Below are 21368 nucleotides of genomic sequence, written 5' to 3' on the forward strand. Positions count from 1 at the left end.
ATCCTCATCACAACCACTGTTTGTGATTTTGGATCGTTCGAACGAGGTCCGATTTTCCTTAGAAGCAGTCAATGCCATCTCAGACCCATCATTATTCTGCCTGCTCGCGTTCGCACCTTAGTTGGATGGTTTCTTTTTGCTCATCAGCTGACTCACCTCAATCATACTTTTGTGGAATTTAAAAATTGGGACAGCTACGGAGTCAGTCGAATCCTTATCGGAGGAATTGGACACCTTCTTCTCCTTTTTGCTGATCCCGCTCTCGAAGTAGGAATTTCACTGACAAGCAGTTTTATATTAGTCACTTGAGGATAGTCTGTTTCAAATTTCCTCTCGAACTTGAGGTTAGATCGTACCAGCTGAAATTCCCTTACGCTAATGGTGTTTGGGTCTTTGTTTATTCTATGTTTCTGTATCCCTTGCTTCATTGGCTTTGCAGTTTTGGAGGTTTTCGGATTCAGTGAATTATCCGTCTTATTAAGGAATATTTCACTCCTACCGCTATCCTCATCCATTGCTTTTTGCCTTAGAAGCAAATGTTTGTCGTATTTATCTGGCACTAAAACGTCTTTTCAAATTGGACAGGTCGTTTTAGCAGCTTTGTTCTCGGATGAGGTATCAGAATTGAGACTAGAGGTTGGGACATGGGTGACTGTCGTGTCCATGGATTCCTATTCTTCAGTCAGCGATAAATTTTCCCAAATGTGATCCGGGATGGTCTCCTTTTGAGAGACAAGGGGATGTTTTCCCCAATAAACTTGAGGAGTAAACAAATATTTCTGTCAAGGCTGTAATTTATGTGGTCCAGTTCGCAGTGTCGTTCCCACCCTTAGTAACAGTCCGCTACTCTGCAACACCAGAGTTTGAGCTGCTGGCAGCGACTTTGGGGGATTCATTGTCAGTGTCCATATTTGTGATGGTCAGGAATAAAGGGGATGATGTACTTGTGGGAGTGAAGACTGAGCTAATGATGCTACAACAAAAACATCAATCGAAGGTTAATTTTGGGGCTTTAGGCTTTTTATTAAGACTTCATATACCCATGAGATATTGATTTCTGGAGGGCATGAGATCCACCGTGACATATCCTTCTTACCACGGCAAGGACTTGACAACTAAGCCTAATACTCGTTGAGTCACCCAGGTATCAACGAGGCTCCAGTTAGTACCCTAACTACAAAAACTGGTTTAATGAGTTCAATCGTGGCCGACACTCGCAAAAAACGAAGGTCGTGAGGGTTGTCCAAAATAGACCGTTGTGCCAGAAAAAAATAAGCCGTGCATGAACGGATAATACAAGATCGCCATGTTATATAACGTGAGATAGAGGCATCCTTGTGCATTTCTTTCGCCAACTAAGATTTGATATTGCATGAACAATTGGACATAAAAATTGATTTTTTTATGTTTGATCCAACAAAATTGGTCAATAGCTCAAAAAAAGGATTTGTGCAAAGAAATTGTGAACAAAACAAGTAAAAAAGTATCAGTCGACTTTGCCGACAGAGATATACCCCCAGCCTATATGAATCCAAACTTTCATCTACGCACAGAATTTTGTTTCTCTTTGATATTTGAACTTTCCAACAAAAATGTGGATTAGGATTGAAGTTCAAAATGTTGCGGAGGAGATACTTGAAGGAATGGACCGACATAGTCCATTATGGAATTTGATCTTATTTTGGAGGTCATATCTTTTCGATTGATATAGCGCCCACTAGTCAATTTAGTGGGTCATAGTATAACTTTTGGATCAGTATGGCTGGAAACATGGACTTGTCCACGGAAAACATACTCTCGCTGTAAACGGGACCATAAAGAACAGCATCGGTATACATTTCCCAAGGATCTTCGAACAGACCCTAAACTGCACTTAAACATAAATGTTGAACATTTGTGGGGGATGTACCCTAAGGAGAGGACCGATATGGACCATTTTAGAAGCTAAACTAAATTTGAACAAAATATTAGGAGATCAAAATTTTGGACCAAATTGGTTGCCCCGTTCATGATATATCGTGCATACCATTTTAGTGACATTTTTTAAATATTGGGGGAAATACCGATATTGCTCATCTTCGAACTGAAACTAAGTTTGAACAAAATATCACGAAGACCAAACTTTGGACCAAATCGGTTGATCCGTTCGAGAGTTATCTTGCGCTCCAACCACTACACACGGTGTCATAGGGGTTTTTTGCACCTTTCAGGCTATTTTCTCAAGAAGTATGGACTTGCCTCTAAAAAAGCTCTTGCCAACGTAAAGGAGGCAGCGTATGCAAGTTGCTTCAACAGAAATCAAAGTGATTCGAGAGCGAGCCTTAAAATGAATTTATCCGAAATTTTGTGTGGGAGGTACCCGAAGGAGTGGACAAATATAGTTCATATTCAAACCTGACTTATATCTGGTAGACATATTAGGATGTGTAAAGTATGGACCAAATCGGTCGCTCCATTCAAGAGTTATCGTGCTCAAAATTTTTCGGAACATTTTTGAACTTTTGTGGGGGAGGTACCTTAAGGAGTGGTTCGATATAGCTTATCATCGAACTTAAATTAAGTTTGGACAAAATATTTCGAAGGCCAAATTTTTGACCCAATCGGCAGATCCGTTCGAGAGTTATCTTGCGCTCCAACCACTACACACGGTGTCATGGGGTTGTTTTTGCACCTTTCAGGCTATTTTCTCAGGAAGTATGGACTTGCCCCTGATGAAACTTGTACCGTCATATGTAGGGCAGTGAATACAAGTTGCTACAGCAAAAATCAAAGCGATTTGAGACCAGGTCCTAAACTGCACTTTTCCGAAATTTTGTGTGGGAAGTACCCGAAGGAGTGGACCGATTGTGTCCATGTTGGAACCTCATCTAAGTCTGGTAGAAATTTCACGATGTGCAAAGTATGGAAGATTCTCCCTTCAAGAGTTATGGTGCGCACAAATTTTCCGAACATTTTCGAACTTTTGTGGGGGAGGTACCGGAAGGAGTGGACCGATATAACCCATCTTTGAATTTAAACTAATTTTGGACAAAATATTACGAAAGACAAATTTTAGACATAATCGGGTGATATGTTCGAGTTATCGTGCACTCCATTCAGCCAGACAAATCGACTCAAAATTTCCTGAAACGGTTTTCGTCCAAACATACATACTTTGGGCCTAAAACCATTATTTCGAGGAGGCATATTTTGCCCATAAATGCTGATGGTAGAAACAATAGCGGTGCTTCAAACGACATTTACAGGATGGTCACTGACGACGAATCGTGTGTCTAAGCTTAGGAGCCCGAAACAAAACATGAATCGACCGTTTGTGTATTCGAAAGCGAGCCAAATCAAACGAAAGTTGTTCATGGAAGAAGAATTTCGAAGTAAAAGGTCGCATGTTTCTTCGGTAAAACTGACCGTGTGGCGACTATACAGTTTGAGAAATGTAGGACGGTTAATTCTGAGCGTTACACTAAATTCATTTGCCTGAAGTCTTCTGAGGAATTCGAAAAACGAACAAGAGAAGACGAATTGTTCTGCATCATGACAAGACGAGCTCTCACACATCGATTCAAACCAGCGCCTGTTTAACAGGACAAAGCGTGGAATTGATGGGTCATGCGCTGTACAGCCCTGACTGGGGATCCAATGATTTCAATTGATTGCAGTATATCAAGAAAAAAGGCGTGGTCAACGATTTTCGTCCCAAGAAGTTGATGTAAAAGCGTTCAAAACCCATGTTTTGGAGGTGTCTCAATCAAGCTACTGAAAACCCCCCAACACATGGCTGCATGTCAAACTGTCCTGAGTTAGATTCGGCTAAAAACTGTCAAACTTTCCAAACAAAAAATCAAATGACGCCTGGTGACACTGCGTGTTGCCTAGGTCAGAAGGTTTTCTAGTGCCCCTCCTAACGGATAAACGCAGATTGACAGATTGATTTTCGAAACAATATTCGATAACACAACCAATAACTGTCCTTTATCGTCGTTTTAATGAAAATCTTAAGTGTATAGGAGGAACCTTTCTGCAAAGAAAAAAGAAGTATGTGTTATGTAATGTATTTTCAAAGTCGCCCATAACAATTGTTTGCAAATTACAACCTGTAGCAATTCAGTTATCCCATCAAATACCCATTATCCCAAAAAACTATTGTTTTCTTATTTTCTTTTCTGGCAAACACAAAATATCTCCAGACAATATAAAAATCTCGACTTGCAGTTTTGCATAAAAATAAAAGAAACAACAACTACGACGGCAAATAACACCATAAATACTCAATAAACCATTGTCCTTGGGCCTGTTTGTCTAGAAAGATACAAGGAGAAGAAAAAAAGTCTCTTCGACCCAAGCATGACATTTAGAAAAAAACACAGGCAACTGAAAAATCAACTGCAAACAACTCGTTTCCAGTTTCTCTAGTCTTCATGACATTGTTGTCTATTGTAACTTTCCCTGTTATTTTATCAAATCTTTACCTTTTTTCTCATTCAACATCTTTTTTACCAAAAAACCAAAAGACAAATGATGAGAAAAATTCGTCTCAGACTAGTTTTTTCCTTAAGACTCGAAGGGTTGAGAAGTAGCAAAAGTGGATATTGGGTTTTTTGTTGTCCATCCAGTTTTTAGGAAGTTTGTTGTCTTTCGTTTTTTTGGACAGTCGTATACGGAAGTCGTTTGTTGTGTTATCTGCTTTGTGAGACGTGTGCTAGAATGATTTAAGGGATTTTATTTTTTCAATATTTGTTTGAATTTTTGTTTTCTTTTATTCGCCTATCAATGGTAAGGTATAGCTTTTAATTAGGGTCCCATTTGAGTATAATTGGTGTTAGCCACTGTTGTTGACATTCAACTCGTGCCTAAGGTGAACGTGTCAAAGGTGTGCTAATATCCTTAAATGGGTTAGGGGTTATTAATTACGCTTTGAACTTATTATCTCCTAAGGGGATAGTGTTTTGAAAAGGGTGAGTTTCCCTGTAAAAGAAAATTATCATTAATTATTAAGTTGAAACGTTGGGTTAAATGGCAAAAGACATGAAGCCCTTGTAAAAATTTTCATTGCTTTTATTAAATTTCGAATATTTTTTGTATTTAGTTCCCCGCTGAAAAATATTGATATTGCTAAAAGTGTGACATGAAGTCTATCTAAAATTTTTCGATATTTTTATAAAATCTAATGTAATCTGTTCAAAAAAAACAACTATCACTTATCCTTGCAAACAATTTATTTTTTCAGTGTAATGTTGGTGAAATTTCCAAGGTATTTCAACCAGGAAAAAACTTTACATCTATAAAATTCAGCTAATATGAATCGGGGTCTACTCACTGACATGAGACAAGTCTCTCTTGAACCTTCTAGGATTTTTCTGGCAACATATGTTTGTTTGTATGTATCTGAGATGGATCTCGTTGTCAAAGAGGTTACCGTTAACATAAGATTTATAATATTTATTTCCACACGTTACGTATTTATTTTTAATGTGCTTCATTCCGAAAGATCCAAACCAAAGTCTACAACACAAAATATTTTTAAGGAAATTCGAGATTAGGGATTTGGACTATATGTCGATCCCAAAGAGTTTATTTGGTAAACATTTCAATATACATATTAATTCCCAACGTTACTTTTGTTAAATTTCCAATTCAACAATCTCATTATGCTTCCTTCAACATGAAACAAACCAAAGTCCACACATTAGAAAACTTCAACATTTGCCTGTGGCCATCTCCACGCACCGCTGCAGCACAAACAACCACCACCCCAAAACAGTTGTATTATTACATTCTTGAAATAAAACCCAAACCAACCCTCTCCTCAGCAAATAACAGCAGCAATTGCATAAAAATTACTTTGTCCTCAGATGGACTTTTCTACCAACCACACTTTCATAAGCACACCAAAACTATTTGTCATCCGCCCTTACACTTTCCGCTCTCCTCAGCCCAGTTACGAGGTCATCATTTATTTGTACAACGTGTACACATTCTTATCCTTGGAATAGAAAACTAAATGATTTTGAAAAAAAGAAGAACTTTAGCAAAACTTTTCCATGAACACAAGCACACATTATTTGAACCATATGGATGGAGAATGAATAGATTGTGAGTGAGAATAGTTGTATATTTAACATACAATTACACACATACATAGACACTTAGACGACGTTTCATATGTTAGTTTGTGGTAGTGACAGGAAGAGAAATCCTTATGAATTTTTATTAACGAGAGATGTAATGAAAGTTTAAGCTAAGGCAGAACGTTGTATTGCAGCAAAATCCAGGATGTACCTACAATTGCTTTAGATTTCAGAATGTTCTCCCAAACTTTACTGATCCATAAAAATTTTATTTTTTGTCGTATTTGTAGCTGTTGCTAGCTTCTTTAAGAGTATGTGCCTAAACATTTTGCTCCTAGTCTGATTCAATTCAAAAACCCCATACCTAGGTGACGGTGGTGAGGCAGTTGATGATCCGACTTAGGTGCCAACTAGGGCAGACGTATCAATGATAGGACTGTGACAACGTTGACCACTTCAAATGTCCGTTAGGTTTTAGGTTTAGGTTTAAGGATACCCAGCCATGTAGTATAATAGGTGACTGCTCTACTCGGAGACCGTAGGTCCATTATGTTCATCCTGTATGGGCTATTGCTGAAGATTTAGAGTGTTGATGTAGTTTTATGAGAAGAGGATAGAGGTGATGATATGATGGTGAGTGTAGGAGATGTAACTTGATGGTGCAGCACAGATAGGATGGAGATGTTCTGGAAGAGTGAAAAGAGTCTGATTACTATTGGTTTTTATGGGCCTTTGCCAAGCCATGATAGATGTTTGGCAAAGTTGAGTAGGACGATGTAATCTATGTTGGACATGAAGGTCAGAGTGTCTATCTCATATCTACCTAGTGTTCGGTATCTCCTTGTTTGCAACAAGAGGCACCTACAAAGCAGATGCTCGACAGTCTCTATCTCCTCCGCATCTTCACATAGTCTGCAGTAGTCAACGCCACTGTCGTCCCATTTTGATGTTAGAGATCTCACTCTGCAGTGACCTGTTATAAGTCCCACCTCGATTTTCATCCCTAACTTATCAAGTGAGAGGAGGGCAGCCGTTCTTCGACGAGAAACCACAGGCCAGATTGCCTTGGATACCCTACAACTAGGCTCCAATAGCTCATCTTTGATGTGCTCTCTCATTGAAGATCTCCCAAAGTTTGCCAATGTAGTGGCACATCGGTGGCTGAATGGTTTCATCAAATGATAAATCGATAGACCAGGAGCCACCTCGAGCCAGTTCATCAGCTGTTTCCCTTAATGTTGCTGTAACCCGGACCCAAACATAGCTTTACGATATGGTGTATATCCTGCAGAGCTCTTCTGCAATCGAGAATAACACTTAAATTTATGGTCCATAACTTGAGAGCCGCTTGACTATCGACATATATAGTCACCGGTCCTGTAAGGCTGCATTCAAGCCTTTTCTCCAATTCAGCTGCTTTCCTGATAGCAAGAATCTCCGCCAGCTTGTATGGGTTCTTAATTAGTGGATTCTCGCAGTAGACGCCAGCGCCAGTACCTTCTTCCATCTTGGACCCGTCTGTGTAAATTGCCAGACCGTCCAGAGGAGATATGCACTCAGCCCATGCGTCTCTGCTTGGAAAGATAACGGTTAAGGAGTCAAACTTGAATGAGGTAGACATATAATCGCTTACGCAACCATTGTCACCTAACTCAAGTCGACTATCAATTAGTTTTAGGACATTCGAGTGTCCAAAGTGTGAACCACGCCAACACCCTGACTCCCGGAGTCTAAAAGTAGGTCTCGCCGCCTGAAACTGGATCTTTTAGACGGAAGTTTCCATTACTCCTGGGGTGTTTGGTATTGAAAATGGGCCGATATACCACGTTTTAATATAGCCTCCATAGAACTGTACCTCCCAATTTTCCTCCTGAAATTTATTGGTATAGTTCCACATCTTCATATAGCATCCGTACAAGGAAACCTCCCGATTTTCGGCATTTTAAAGGTTTTAGCCTCAATATCCCACCGAAATGCATGAAATTTGTATTTAGTGTCCGCTGGGAGTATAAAACTTCCCACCTGAAATTTATCAGTATAGGTCCTTTATATAGCCTCCATAGAACGGTACCTCCCGATATTCGGGTTTTTATCAAGGTATTAGCCGCAATATCCCACCGAAATGGCTAAATTGTGGTATCTGGTCTTCGTTGAGGGAATAAAACTTTCCAACTGAAATTTGGCAGTATAGGCTCACGTCTTTATACAGCCCCCATAGTATGGTACCTCCCGATTTTCGGTATTTTGAAGGTTGTGGCCTCAATATCCCACTATTTTCAAGGAAGTCTTCGGAGGGAAGGTGGACGATTTTAAATTCGTTTCGGCAGAATGACGTGCTTGTTAAAAAATTTGCCACCAATAGTAGGGTAGAAGACAATCTAAGAATTCGGGCTGCTACACGTTTGAGTCGGAAGGTTATCCTCTCAAATTCCTCCAAAGCACCGGTAGGACGGCAGCACCGAGAGCCTAGACTTGTGCAGAATAATCTGCACTGTAAAGCTGCTGCTACCGGACTCCTGCAAACTCGCTTGGTCTGGGATCTCTCCCCGTGGGCTAGAATAGCTCGCCGGGGTCCAGCGGTTCTTACAGAAATTTAGTTCGATTTTCTGTGAGAGGGAAAGAGAAAGAGCAGCATGTTTTGTTGTTCTTTAAATCAAATTTTATTCAGTGGCTAAAGGATTTAATATATAACAAGTTAACTGATTTATTGTACATCTGAGAATATAAAGTGTTACACGGAGTATAATGGTCCACCGTCCACGGGTTATTAGAGCCCATCTAATAACTGGATTCGGGATACGAGACCTGGATAAGTACGCGTGGTGGTGGAATGGGAAAGCCGGGGGTTGATTTAACAGAGACCTGGATAAGTACTCTACGGTATTCCGGAGATTCTGGGATGGCTCTTTCGGGTACCTAATGGGATTTCGCTACTAATAGGGCGGAGGAGCGAGACTCAAACACTACTACAAGCATATATAAATCAGGTTTAGGATTGCCAGAGACCTTAATAAGTACTCAAGCACTACTTAGATGACATGCAAGGTTAGAGATTGCGAGAGACCTTAATAAGTACTCAGGCACTACTGGGTTATGGGTTGCAAGATACCTTAATAAGTACTCAAGCACTACTAGGTAATGGGTTGCAAGAAACCTTAATAAGTGCTCAAGCACTACTTAGATGACATGCAAGGTTAGAGATTGCGAGAGACCTTAATAAGTACTCAGGCACTACTGGGTTATGGGTTGCAAGATACCTTAATAAGTACTCAAGCACTACCGGGTTTTGGGTTGCAAGAGTCCTTAATAAGTACTCAAGCACTACTGGGTTATGGGTTGCGAGAGACCTTAATAAGCACTCAAGCACTACTGTGTTATGGGTTGCAAGAAACCTTAGTAAGTACTCAAGCACTACTGGGTTATGGGTTGCGAGAGACCTTAATAAGTACTCAAGCACTACTCCGAGGATAAACAAGGATAATCACAGGGCTGGGAGGACTTACCGAGGATGTCTGGGGATTCTTCAAGGAGGTATAACAGATTTTCAAGGATGTCGGCAGGATATTCAAGGAAGTCGGCAGGATACTCAAGGATGTCGGCAGGATACTCAAGATAGGTCGCCCTTTTATAGTGCGATCCAGCCACGTGTTCTGTGGTGGATTAACGGGACCTTGTTTACCACTCCACCAAGTGTTTGTAGTGGAGCAACGGAAACTTGTTTACCAAAATTGAGCATCCCAACAACACAGCCAGTGATCATCACCACATGGTAGTGATGACTGCTGTCTCGTTGTTTTTGGGAGATAACGGCGGATCTCTCTCTTTATCTGTAATGTGGCCTTAGAACACAAAAGTCGCTCACATAGGTTAAGTTTCAAATTGATTTATTTAGTATATACAAAAAAAAACAATTCAATATGAAAACTTCAGTGGGTGTAGGCAAAAATTAACCCAGGTGATTTTTGGTCGTCACACTCTACCCATTTGTATTCGGATGAAAGTTGGAGTATTCAAAATTAGTTTCCGATAGTACAGCAGAAGACTATCTAAGAAGTCGAGGGAGGATGCCAAATTTCGGATTCAGAAGTTTATGCTTCCGTATTTCACCAAAGCACAATTAGAGCGGAAGCAGAAAAAGCTTAGCTTAGCTTTACATAAACAAATTGGAATTATTGCAAAGCTGCTGATGCCGATATTCCTGCAAACTCTCTCGACCATAGATATCGATAAGTGGTAAATTGTTACGAACATTGTCTGAAGTTATGCAAAGTGTTCGGTACAAACGTTTCCTTGTTTCCAGCCTCCTGTTTTGGACAGAGTTATTTTAGAACCTTCTCTGGAAGCTAAATACCTCGGTATAATCCTGGACCATCAATTGACCTTTAGAAGGAATACCAAGGAGCGGACGAAGAAAGGTCTTATTGCACTCTACTCCAGTATGAACTAAATTGGCAAAAGTTGGTGACTTAGACCACAAGTTATATACTGCCCATTTAAACCTATGGTGTACTTGTCTGGAGGCAAGCAATGAGGCACTACTAACCAAACTGTCTGCATCAACGACTGCATCAATTCTGATTAGCGGAGCAATTGAGAGCTCCCATCAGTCTGCTTTGGACATGATTCTGGATATCCAACCTCTGGACGTGTTGATTCAGCTTCAGGCTGCGAGGATGGTTTTTAGACTCTAAGGGTCAGAATTGTGACGGGTTTCACATTTCGAGCATGCTAAAGTCTTTAACTCAATTGAATCTTGAATCCAGAGGCAGGAATCGCATAGGCGATTGTACGCCCACATCTTTCCGGTTTGACTCACTCTCCGTAATTATTTCAAGGAGGGACATTTGGGCTGAATGTAACTCTCCCCTGGACGGTCTGACAACATAGCGTATGGTGGAGAAATCCATTAGTCAAACACTAATTTAAGGGTAATAATGTTGTTGTTGTAAAAGTGTTTATTATTATTGTTCGTATGTTCGTTCTTCTCTTCAATCTGGCTCTGGGTCTATCTCCAGTTCCAGGAAAGTGGCTGCTTCGATGGGATGTAACCACAGATCCACTGGAGTTAGATGAGTAGGTTTGGTTGGGCAGTTGAAAAGGTGTTTTGTGTCGTGCGGGCCCATGCCACATACTGGGCAGATGTCTTGCACCGAGCGGTCGATTTCCGCCCAATAAGAATTTAGGCGACTGCAATATCCCGAGCGTAGTTTCGCCAAAACTACTCTAGTTTGTCGTGGCAGCTGACGCTCCTCAGCTGCAATAGATGGGGGATGTATTTCGAGGACTTTATTCACACTATATTTGCTTATGGCCTTAGCAACTGCATCCGTGTGAATACTATTTAAACCTGCTTGATATGCCTGTTGATCAAGGGGTTCTCTCCTACATTGTTGGACCTTCGTCTCTAGAGCATGAATATCCTTCCTAATATGCCTGAATGTGTCGGGCCTAGCCAGCAGATGGTGATTGGGATGGCTCTCACGGTAACACCCAAACAAGTACTGCAACGAAAGCATCTCATTGTGTTGCTTTACTGGAAGAATCTTTGCCTCCTCATGTAGATGGTCCACTGAAGACTTGAGGAGACACCCTGTTGCTGTTCTAAGGGCGGCACTCTGGCACGTTTGAATCTTTCCAATTAGTATCAAATAATCCCGGGGACCAAACTGGCGCCGCATAGCTTACCACAGACCGACCTATTGCGTTATATGTGGTCAATAAGGTTTCTTTATCTGCACTCCAAGTGCTGCCGGCTAGGGACTTAAGGACCTTGTTCATACTTTTCAGTTTGTAGCAGATAGCTGTGACGTACGCGCACGATGCGAAAGTAGTGTCAAATGTGACCCCTAAAATTTTAGGGCAGTTTGTGGTCGGAATTCTGCCACCGTAGACCATGACATTCAAATTTCTTCCAAACTGCGCTGTCCATGTGGTGAACAGAGTGGCTGTTGATTTTGTGGCGGAAATCTGCATATTTCTCTAATGGAAAAAGGTGGTAAGATCGGTTAAATAGTTGTTCAGTCTCTCACAGATGTCATCAGGATAGGTACCTGACGCCAGGATCGTGCAATCATCCGCATACGTTACGATCTCGATGACGTCTGGAGGGGGCGGAATACAGGAGAGGTAGAGATTAAACAGTTTCGAAGATATCACCGCACCTTGAGGAACTCCCTGTTTCACTCTACGGGGTTTGGACTTCTTGTTCCTGAATTCCACGTACGACTGGCGTCCACACATATGATTAACTATCCAACGTTTCAAGCTTGGCCGGATGGTTGTCTGCTCAATGTCCTCAAACAGCGTAGAGTGCCTGACTGTATCAAAGGCTTTTGATAATTCAAGCGCCATCATCACTGTTCTATCGCACGGCCGTCTCTGGTTGAGTCCTTGACAAATATTTGTGGTAATGGCGTGCAGCGCATTTGTCGTGCTGTGCTGCTTACGGAATCCATGCTGATGATCGGCAACTTGATAGCTATTTCTGATACTGGGGAGGACTAAGGCCTCAAGGGTCTTTGCTACGGGCGACAAAAGCGAAATCGGCCTGTACGATTCACTTTTGCTGGCACCACCCTGTCCATTTTCCAGACTTCGGGAACAATGAAGGTGGATAGCGACAAGGTGATAACTTTAGTGAGATACTCCACTCCCGGCTTATCCAGCTGCTTCAGCATTACCATGGAGATTCTATCAGGACCCAACGCTTTGGATGATTTAGCGTTCCTGATGCCATTGACAGCAAGTCCATTGTAAACTGTGGCGGTTCCTACTCGGCAGGTAGATATCTGATGCGACGTAATACTCTTCTCTTCGCCCTGTCACTCTCGGTGTGCTCGACACACTGTCGATTGAAATAACTTGCGCTCCTCTTCGGGTCAGTCAACGTAACGTCGCCAAACGTGACTGAGGTCCTATCTTCCCTTCTTCGAGGGTTCGAGAGTGACTTAACCGTTGCCCACAATTCACCTATACCGGCTCCAATGTTGCAACTCTTCAGATGATTTAACCACTTGTTCCGCTTATGCTCGCTGACCAGCCTGTTAACTTCCAGTGTCAGCTCCCTGACTCAGGGGCCATTGGGGTAGGGGCGTCCTCATTGACCGTGCAAAACGTAATAGGAACAAATTAGCAGTGAACTCAGTCGGGGTGGCTTGATAGATTTATCAATTGCGAAATGTCATAGGCCACAAATGTGCTACTACATCGGCAAACTTTGTGAGTTTTACCTTTAAAAGACACACCACAGATGACTTATGGAACCTGGATGTAGGATATCCAAAGCGGCCTGGCCCGCTGTCTCCGAACGATGAACGATATCCCTTCCCTCTTTCAACTAGCATCCCATCTTGACATTAGACCGTTATTATGTGCCACAGTGAACACTTAATATCGGTCTAATGTCAAGATGGGATGCCAGTGGCATCGGCTACTGTAGATTGTGTGAAGATGCAGAAGAGATGTGACGGTCGAACATATACTTTGCAGGTATCCCTTGTTGCACACAAGATCACTCCTACCACTAGGTAGATCCAGATAGAAACTCTCCCCTTCTTATCAGGCATATATCCCATTGTCTTTTTTAAAGTTTCCAAAAGTTAGCAAAATCTCATCACTACTTCACTTCTTTCTCCTCTCTTTATATTCCAGTACAAACCATATCCCGGATACTTCTTCATCGTTATCCCAGGCAGGATAGGATGGGGTTTCCAAATGCTCTACTAACGTGACCCTTTTATAAAAAATTAAATTTTATTATCCTATATGGATATGCTGAAAGCCATTGTGGTGCACTCTGAAGGTAGTGGGTTCAACGGTGGCAAAATACCCCTCAGTAATGTTTGCTACATTTCCTGAGTATTTCAGCCATGTAAAACTTCTGTACAGGTGGAGTCTTAAGACAGGTCGTTCGGACTCGGTGATAAACAGTAGGTCCCATATAATTGAGCTAATATGAATCGGGGTGCACTCACTGATAGAGAGAAGTCTCCCTAGTCCGCATGGGATGTTTGTGGAACTATTGTTATATCTATATTCTAGTTTTTTTGTTTATTTATTTTTTTTTTTTTTGAATGTGCTTATACGAAAGCAGATGTGAATGTGAAGAGTGATGTTTCAATTTGTTAAGATTTTTGAACTATGTACATTTCGACTCTCTATGTGCTGTTATTGATTGTGGAGTAACCTTCGCCTTTTCCGTTTCACTTCGTACGTTTAAATTTTCATATCGAATTGGCTGTTATTTTTCGTTTCTTCATAACTAGATTGAAACTAAAGGTTTCGTAGAGTTATAACAGGGAATTTTTCAAAATACTTCGCGTAGTGCTTTCATTGCTGTGTATATTTACTTAAATTAATATAATTTCACATATCCTTTCAGAATTGCCTAGCATTTTACTTCTCAAACTTACAACTAACTACTTCTCTTCTTCTTTTTAGGATGGTTTCATGCCCCGTCTGCTTACCTCCTAAGCAATTGTAATAGAAACGTTTCTGCAAATGGCAATTTGAAATTACGTAACTAACACACACACAGCAACAAATCTACAATGGATAACAAAGAAATTAAATGAATTCCTTTAGGGTGAGTTAAACAAATAGAAAATCTTTTGTAAAGACAAGTACACACACACATACACTTTCACCCATCCAGCAGCAGGGATATTATCCTTGCAGCTTCATACTAAATATGGCGTCTGTTGTTTACATGGAACCCCTCATTTACTTCTTGTTCTTAGATGGGATAGTTTTGTGGCTGCAAGTATCCTGTACAGGAACGAAGTGAATGGCCAATGATGGTGAAGGAAAGTTGTGGTGGTGGTTATTCTCAAACCGGGTAGTTGTATAAAACTTTAGTTTTAGTTTTGTTTGTTTATTTTTGGTAGAACCAAAGGGATGGGGAAAAGGTGATTGGTTACACAGGACACAGTACAGTGCAAACTAAAGATGGTGTCTCCTTTCTATGTACACATATGGGATAGCTATTACGAGAAAAGGGTCCGAAAGAGTGAATAGAGAATGGGTATAATAAAGCTAAAATTGATTTACAAAAACAGTATAAGGTTGGGTATGGTAATTAATTTATAACAATTTTCTTTAATTATCCTTGGAGAATTTGCCTTTGCACAATGTTGCATGGAGTGCAAATGAGTACAAATACATACCTACATCGATTTCCAAGGATAATGAAATTCTGCATGTTTATACAGAATTTGAAAAAAACGACTTAGAATGAGAAAATCCTAACTTTGTATGAATTTTAAATTACCTTTGATAGGACGAAACAATTTTCAATTAGCAACATTTCTAACCACATCTTTCTATTATCACTTCATATCCAACTGTACCATCTTTTTCTTGTTATTTTTTTCATTATGCTTCTGTTTTTAGTTTATTTTTCTTTTTTGTACATTGCAGTTGTCGTTGTTTTCATCAAAAACTTTTCCTATTTAACTTTCGTTAATAAAGTTTTATTTCTGTGTGTTGCTCATTCTCCTTGAAGTTATTGTGGTCGTTAGAGCTTCTTGTTTTTGTTGTATTTGTCTTTGTCTTTCAAATTGGTAACGTTCATCAACGTTATATTCTTTTCGTTTTTTTTTGCATCATTATAATTAGTTCGTCTTATGCGCTACATGAAGTTATAGCGTTAAATTGTCGAGTAATAAATGATCAGGAAAATAAATTTGACGCTTAGAGTCAGACAAACAAATTTCTTAGTCATTAAGAGAAAGCCTCTCCTTCGTCTTCTTACAGACAAACTCGAAATTTCGCTTAAAGATATTTATTTCTGGATCCAGAGAAAGACTCATAGGATCTGATACCACCAATTAAATTAGGTGTAAAAGTTATCCAAATTAACCACTACTAAAAAATATCGCCATTTGTAATATTACTCTATAATAAAAAAAAGTTCGATGATACCAGCAAAAATAACTCTGAGAGTCTTTTTTTATATTATAAATTTATTTTATTTATAATGTAAATCAGCTTAGTTTCAAAAAAAAGTTTTTTAAGTGGGAAGTAGTTGAAGTTATTTTGCTTTGGGGAAAGGGAGAGAAGACAAGAGTGTGGATATCGTCACATATTCTCATTAGTTCTTTTAGTTTTTCTGGATTGAAACAAAACCAAACCTAGTTTTTGACTATTTTGACGATTTTTGACGGTGTTCCAAATTTTATTGACGTTTCTCCCTACAAAACTGAATTTAATAAAATAAAAATCTACGATTAATGAAATATTCCTGAAAAAAAACGCGCCCATAGCAATGAACTTCCTTAAAGTACTATTTTTAAAAGATCTACGATTAAATGAAAAGTTATTAACAAAAAATCACGAGTTCGTGTCTAATAATCGTTTCAGAAATGTTCTTATAAAATGTCCCTGAAAATTTTTTTCTTTAAAAATATCACATATTTTGGTCAGATAATCCGTGAAAGTACGGTCTGGCGACATTTCGTTAATAGAGAATGAAAGATTTGTGTCTGGCAGCACCGCATTTCCATGGTCTTGACAAATATCAAAGCATACTTTAGGGAGCTAAATAATTTTGCATAAAAACAATACCTAAAAGTATGTATTATGTTCTATTTACAGCACATGGTAGAATAATGTATAGACTAACAGCTGATTACAATTTTTATACCCTCAGCATTTATGCTAACGAGGGTATGTATATACACTTCCATACGGGCAAAATGTGCCTCATCGAAATAATGGTTTTTGACCCCAAGTATTTTTGGACGAAATGTGTTTCAGACAATTTGGAGTCGATCTAGCAATGTCCGTCCGTCTGTCTGTCTGTCTGGCTGGCTGGAGCGCACGATAACTCTCGAACGGATCAACCAATTCGATCCAAAAGTTGGCTTTCGTAATATTTTGTCCAAACTTAGTTTAAGTTCGAAGATGGGCTATATTGGTCCAATCCTTCTGGTACCTCCCCCACAAAAGTTCGAAAATGTTCGGAAAATTTGTGCGCACTATAACTCTTGAAGGAAGTAACCGATTTGACCCATACTTTGCACATCGTGAAATTACTACTAAACTTAGATGAGGTTCTAAAATGGGCTCAAACGGTCAACTCCTTCGGGTACCTCCCACACAAAATTTGGGATAAGTTCAGATTAGGACCTGTTCTTGAATCGCTTTGATTTTTGTTGCAACAACTTGTATTCATTGCCCCCCATACGACGGAACAAGTTTCATCAGGGGCAAGTCCATACTTCCTGAGAAAATAGCCTGAAAGATGCAAAAAAAAAACCCTATAACATCGTGTGTAGTGGATGGAACGAATGATAAATCTCGAACGGGTCTGCCGATTCGGTCCAAAATTTGGCCTTCATAATTCAAAAAAAATTCAAAAGTCTTCGGAAAAATTGTGCGCACGATAAATCTTGATGGGAGTGACCGATGTAATCCATGCTTTGCACATCCTAATATATCTACCAGATATAGATCTGGTTCGAATATGGACTATATTTGTCTACTCCTTCTGGTACCTCTCACACACAATTTCGGATAAGTTCACTTTAAGACCTGCTCTCGAATCACTTTGATTTTTGTTGAAGCGATTTGCGACTGTAAAAGTTTTTTCTGGGGCAAGTCTATTAGTCCAATTATGAATATCAGCTCCCCGTGAGTTCTCTCACTTTTTCCTTTAAGTTGGAACGGCAGAAAGACAAAACTCACGGGGAGTTTACATTCATAATCACTCTGTATATTTCTTAGGAAAACAGCCCGAAAGGTGTAAAAAATCCCTATGTCACCATATGTGGCTGTCGGAAAGCACGATAACTCTCGAACTGTTCAACCAATTTGGTCCAACATTTGGTCTTCGTCATATTATATCCAAACATAGTTTCATGGGTCAATACCGGTCCACAGCTTCCGGTACTTCCCCCCAATATTTAAGAAATGTCACTAAAATGCTAGGACAATATCACTTGAATGGGGCAACCAATTTGGCCCAAACTTTGGATCTCCTAAAATTTTGTCAAAATGTAGTTTAACTTCTAAAATGGCCCATATCGGTCCTCCCTAAGGGCACCTCCCCCCACAAAGGTTCAAGATTTGTGTCTTAGTGCAGTTAATTCCTAATCCACATTTTTGTCGGCAAGTTCAAATGTTCAGAAAGAGCCACAAAATTCTGGAGAGACATTGAATCAAGCATGGTTACATTTGGCACGGCGGTGCCGATGATTTTCGGCAATTTACACGTACACGACCCGAATGCACAGAAAGAGCGTACAAAAGAGAACAAATGTTTTGATTTGTTATTGTTTTATAGCTTGCGTGAATACAAACTTACTCACACTGTTATAAGTTGCCAATATTTTGAATACATTCACATTTTCTCCGTTCTCTTTTTGGTCATGCCTGCCTTAAATACATCCGATCTGTCCGTAGGTGAAAGTTTCACTTCACATTGGCTGAGGGTATATATCTGTCGGCAAAGCCGACTCACACTTTTTTACTTGTTTCATATTATGTCTCATTCTGCCAAAAGCAGGGTTGAAATTTTTTACTGTTGTTGATACTGTTCCAACAAAAAACTTCTGCTGTAACACTATAGCTCTGTCCCTTTACGTGCAAGAATCTTCAAGTTTTACCACTTTTTACTTCAGTCACCATACAATTCATACAACTTTTACTACTTTTGCCGGTTTTACCATTTTCAAAAGTAAAGGAACAGACCATATATGTTAAAATTGAAAACAAGGACAAAACATTTTTAATTGTGTGGTAAAATTAAATTAAGTCTGATAGTAATACTTTCCAACGTGGTGCAATGGTATGTACACCCGCCTTGTACGCTAATGGTCGCGGGTTCGATTCCCATACCAGGCAACATCAAATTTTCGACGGTGGCAAAATACCCCTCAGTGATGTTGGCGACATTTCCTGAGAATTTCAGCCTTGTAGAACTTTTCTACAAGTGGTGTCTTAGGACACGCCGTTCGGATTCGGCAATAAACAGTATGTCCCATATCGTTGAGCTAATACGAATCGGGATGCACTCATTGATATGAGAGAAGTCTCCAGATGGGACTGGTATGTTTGTGGAACAATTATTATTATTTTTTATTTTTGCCTTATTAAGGCGAAGGCCATTTATAGTGATATTTAATTAATTCTCTTTCGAGTTGAGCTGTAAGGCCTTTAGATATACATTGAAAAATTAGGAGTCTACCGAAGTCCCACGCATCCAACCATTACACTACGTTTCACGGGTGGTAAAGCCGATCTTCAGGTGTATTAGGATGTTGTTGTGGCAGACAAAGACAAAGCTTGGAAACTGGTATATATATCGCGCTTCATTAGATAAATGTATATGCGAAATTATGTCAGTTAATTGAAACTCCAAACTTTTCCTATAGTCTTGCTTGGTAATCCCATTTTTCAATGTTCACAAATACTACGGTAAGTTTTATTCCTACATCATTAGTAATTGCTCTTCTATATCAGAAGATTTTTTTTTTTGGATTTGATCATCAGTTATTGTCTACTAAAGTTTTGACAAGTTGATGGTGGCTTAGAACGCTAAGACGCTGGCAACCTTGACACTCAGTTGTCGGAGACCCAGGTTCGAATCCCAGCCTGGCTCATGCTGAAATTATTTTTTATTTTTGCCTTATTAAGGCGAAGGCCATTTATAGTGATATTTAATTAATTCTTTTTCGAGTTGAGCTGTAAGGCCTTTAGAGATACATTGAAAAATTAGGAGTCTACCGAAGTCCCACGCATCCAACCATTACACTACGTTTCACGGGTGGTAAAGCCGATCTTCAGGTGTATTAGGATGTTGTTGTGGCAGACGAAGGCCAAGCTTGGAAACTGGTATATATGTCGCGCTTCATTAGATAAATGTATATGCGAAATTATGTCAGTTAATTGAAACTCCAAACTTTTCCTATAGTCTTGCTTTGTAATCCCATTTTTCAATGTTCACAAATACTACGGTAAGTTTTATTCCTACATCATTAGTAATTGCTCTTCTATATCAGAAGATTTTTTTACATTTATCTAATGAAGCCGATATATATACCAGTTTCCAAGCTTTGCCTTCGTCTGCCACAACAACATCCTAATACACCTGAAGATCGGCTTTACCACCCGTGAAACGTAGTGTAATGGTTGGATGCGTGGGACTTCGGTAGACTCCTAATTTTTCAATGTATCTCTAAAGGCCTTACAGCTCAACTCGAAAGAGAATTAATTAAATTATTATTATTACTTGCAAAATAAGGATATATCAAATATTGATATTATTTGAAATTTGTTGTAAAAGTGCGGGAACGGAAAAATTACAAATATTGTACAAATTCTAGCTGAAATGTCAACATTTCTCCATATCGGATGCAAGCAATAACGATGTTAGATCAGCCAAACTTGTCAAGTAAAAGAGAAGAGAAGAGAATGGCATTTTTGTTTTCACTGCCATAAGTTTGGCTACAAATTTTGCTATTTTTGGAACACTTTTCTAGCAACAAGAGAGAGAATTCTCCCTTGTTCCTTATGAGATGTTTGTGGAAGAAGTGTATATTATAATCTTCACATAGGATTCGCGATTGAAGGTTAGATGATACTTGAGAAAATATACGTAAAACTCCAATATAATAGATACATATAAAACCCGTATAAATACTACCTATTTTTTAATTTTGGGCGCATAGTATTTTCCCGAGCCTTTAATTTTATTATTTTTGCCTAAATATCCTTCCGGGGATCAACATTAAGTGGCCAATGTAACTCATTTATAAGTCGCGTTCACCGCTATAACTTCAACCGAATGAAAAGACAACACTGTTATTCATTTGCTTTAGCGTCGTTGAATGTTATTTGCTTAGTGTACAAAAGTTTGTCTTTCAACCAAAAGATTGTAATTAAACTTTGAATGCACCGCAGCAACTACAACATTGTTTTTTTTATGAATTATTCATAATGAATGTAATTAAATGATGTTGTAGTTGTTGCTAAACAGACAAACATTTACAGGAACAACTTTGTCAGCATGATGAAATAATTTACGTTAGAATTCCTTGTTACCGAAGGAAGTTGATTTTTTTATGGAAATTAAGAAAAATAAAATTAAGGAACATATCAAATATTTAGACTTTCGCACAGAGAGAGTAAGTTAAGGGGTTACCCCCACTTGTAAATTTCAGAAAATCGATAACATTTTTATTGGTTTACTTTAAAGTACTTTTATAAATAACATAAAATAGGCGGTATAATTTTCAAGTCGATCGGTACAATATTGTCTGAGGTGTGAGCGTTAGAATGGAAACATTTTTGTGTTTTGTATGT

At 39.3% G+C, this 21368-nt stretch overlaps 1 long non-coding RNA gene across 2 annotated transcripts in view; it reads left to right on the forward strand.

Annotated features, from left to right (window-relative positions):
* LOC141394013 (uncharacterized) overlaps positions 1-21368 on the forward strand; it is a 215813-nt gene that overhangs the window by 190034 nt on the left and 4411 nt on the right. The window contains exon 4 of one of the 2 annotated variants that reach the window (XR_012410236.1): positions 14505-14649. This is a non-coding gene — a long non-coding RNA (uncharacterized lncRNA). Of the gene's footprint in view, positions 1-14504; positions 14703-21368 lie in introns of those variants that run through there. The other variant, XR_012410235.1, reaches the window with a different exon arrangement.

Source organism: Musca autumnalis, unplaced genomic scaffold (assembly GCF_047663935.1).
Source record: "Musca autumnalis isolate F117 unplaced genomic scaffold, ASM4766393v1 scaffold_1, whole genome shotgun sequence".
In the NCBI taxonomy this organism is placed as follows: Eukaryota; Metazoa; Arthropoda; class Insecta; order Diptera; family Muscidae; genus Musca; species Musca autumnalis.